A 2,645-nucleotide genomic window follows, 5' to 3' on the forward strand; every position below is an offset into this window, starting at 1 on the left:
GAAAAAGATAACTTGGATTTTAATAATTTCTTGTATTTAAATTTTTCCATCTTTTCATCAGTATTATTTATTTATTTATTTATTATTTTATCATTTCTTTACATTCCAATTTTTAATCCCCCTTCACATCTGCCCTCAAACTGCTCCTCATCTCATACCCCCCCACCCCCTACCCCAGTCTTCATGAGGATGTCCCCATCCTCCCATCCCACCCCACCCCACGAGACATCCCCACTCCCTGGGGCAACAAGTCTTTCTAGGGTTTGGTGCATCTTCACTCTCTGAGGCCAGACCAGGCAGTCCTCTGCTGTATATGTGTTAGGGGCCTCATATCAGCTGGTGTATGCTGCCTGGTTGGTAGTTAAGTGTCTGAGAGATCTCAGGGTCCAGGTTAGTTTAGACTGCTGGTCTTCCCATGGGGCCAGCCTCCATTTTCCTCCTTAGCTTCTTCCAGCTTATTTCCAATTCAACCACAGGGGTCCCTGGCTTCCTTCCATTGATTGGGTGTAAGTATCTGCATCTGACTCTTTCAGCTGCTTGTTGGGCCTCTCAGAAGGGATCCATGCTAGGCTCCTGTCTGCAAGCACACCACAGCATCAGTAATAGTATCAGGCCCTGGTGCCTCTCCTTGAGCTGGATCCCAATTTGGGCTTGTCACTGGATCTCCCTTCTCTCAGACTCTTTTCCATTTTTGTCCCTTCAGTTCCTTCAGACAGGAACAATTCTGGGTCAGGGCTTTAGACTGTGGGATGTGAACCCCATCCCTCCATTTGATGTCCTAAAAATATGGGACGCTACATGAATTTGTGTGTCATTCTTGTGCAGGGGCCACGGTAATCTTCTATGTATCATTCCAATTTTAGTGTATGTGCTGCCAAAGCGAGCACTCATCCATATTTTTTTATTTTGCATTCCAACAGATTTTGTAAGCTATAGCTTCACACTATTAGTAGCTCCTTTGCTGCTGTTGATCATTATGTTCCAATACAAAGAAGCACAGTCTAGAAAACTCTAATGTTAACTCTGCCTTAAAAACTGCTACCAGTAACTTCCTTCAAATAAAACGGTAGAAACTATGGCTCATCATTTTCTCCATAATGGCCTTCTTACTCTTGTAATTTTCTCATCCAAAGGTGGTTAATTTGGAGACTTGGTCTCACTCAGTATCCGTACACACTGTCATTCTGAATTGGAATCTTATTTGACTATTGGGCACCAGTGACTTCTAAAGAGAATTGATCTAATGAATTCTACTATCAAGTAAAGAGATACTGTAGACTAGAATATGGGTGATACCTAATAGTTGCCTAGAGCATGTATGCAATCTTGTCATACTCCTCATTTTGTATGTATGTATTGTACATAGGTAATATAGCTCCATACATAACATTGAAGGCATGTACCAACATAATATTTTGAAAGGAAGTGTAGCACATTTAAGCTAATGATAGAAAAAAGTTCTCAGAATGTGGTGTTTTACTGTAAATCAATTAAGCAAATTAATTTATTCAACTTTTGCTTTTATACTTCTAGTTAGAGCTTGTATTCACATCTTTGTATTAGAACAGTACACTGGATATCTGTTCTAGTCAAAAGATTGCAATTATAATGTTTTAGAAAGAATATTAATAACTTTATTATGTTGTCCTTTATAGAGATCAAGGAAGAATATGAAAACAGATGTAATAAAGAACGTTTTTCAATACATAGATTAATTATAAAAATGTATTCTCTATAATACTACATCATCAATCATAATTATGAGAAGTCATTCTTAATTGTAAGAAATAATAGAAACAAGACATGCCTGGGCCTCACAGTTGTTTTTTGTGGTTGACCACACTGTATTCTTCCATTGCAAAGAGCATCCTCAAGTTACTTTAGCACTTTGCACAGTGCTTTGAACATCCAATAGAAGTTGTACTGGTTTGATTATCTAGACGTGTCAACCAACTGTCACTTAGAGTGCAGAGAAAGGTTTTTATGGGTTTGGAGAGGGAGAACACATTGGCAGAGCAATTTATCACTTGGCCTCGCAATCCGAAAGGCATTTTGGCTCTCAGTCATCAAACCATTTTGGGAGCTAGAGAGGAAAGAACCACTTTACTACTATCACAGGTGTAGACATATCTTCTAATTCTGGTTTGGTTTCATTTTTACTGAGGATTAGCAAAATTCTCGTTTAGGCTACATTCTCATGGGAAAGTAACTTCATCTCTCATTGTCTCTTTGTAAAAAGTGCCTGCTATGATTTGAATATTCCAAAAATATCATCCAGTTTTCTGTTCTTTCCAATAAAGTGTTTTCATTAGCATCACATAAAAATATTTGTATCACTTTTTGACATGTGTGCTATTCATGTAGTTTAGCATGTGCAAACCAGTTGTGTCATTTATTTTTCACATTACTATATTTTTTTATAAAATTTATTACACTTTTAGAAAAATTATGGATCTTGTAAAATAACTTATTGAAGTAGAAATTAGCAGGTTCTTTACTGAAATCTACTAAGCTTGGATCACCATTTGTCCGTGGAATACCTTATGGGAATACCTTATGGAGTGTCAGCTGTGTCAGTCCTATATTTTCATATTCTCTACAGTTGGTGTAGTCAGAGAGTCACAGAATATCTAAGCTGGAAGAGA

General features: G+C 37.7%; 1 non-coding gene across 1 annotated transcript; it reads right to left on the reverse strand.

The window, feature by feature from the left end:
• Positions 1 to 780: 780 nt before the first annotated feature.
• Positions 781 to 887, reverse strand: LOC114617139. The gene has a single exon (XR_003710743.1). It is a non-coding gene; the product is annotated as a U6 spliceosomal RNA (small nuclear RNA).
• Positions 888 to 2,645: the final 1,758 nt, after the last annotated feature.

The sequence above is a fragment of the Grammomys surdaster genome, unplaced genomic scaffold (genome assembly GCF_004785775.1).
Source record: "Grammomys surdaster isolate TR1022 unplaced genomic scaffold, NIH_TR_1.0 134, whole genome shotgun sequence".
NCBI classification, from domain to species: Eukaryota; Metazoa; Chordata; class Mammalia; order Rodentia; family Muridae; genus Grammomys; species Grammomys surdaster.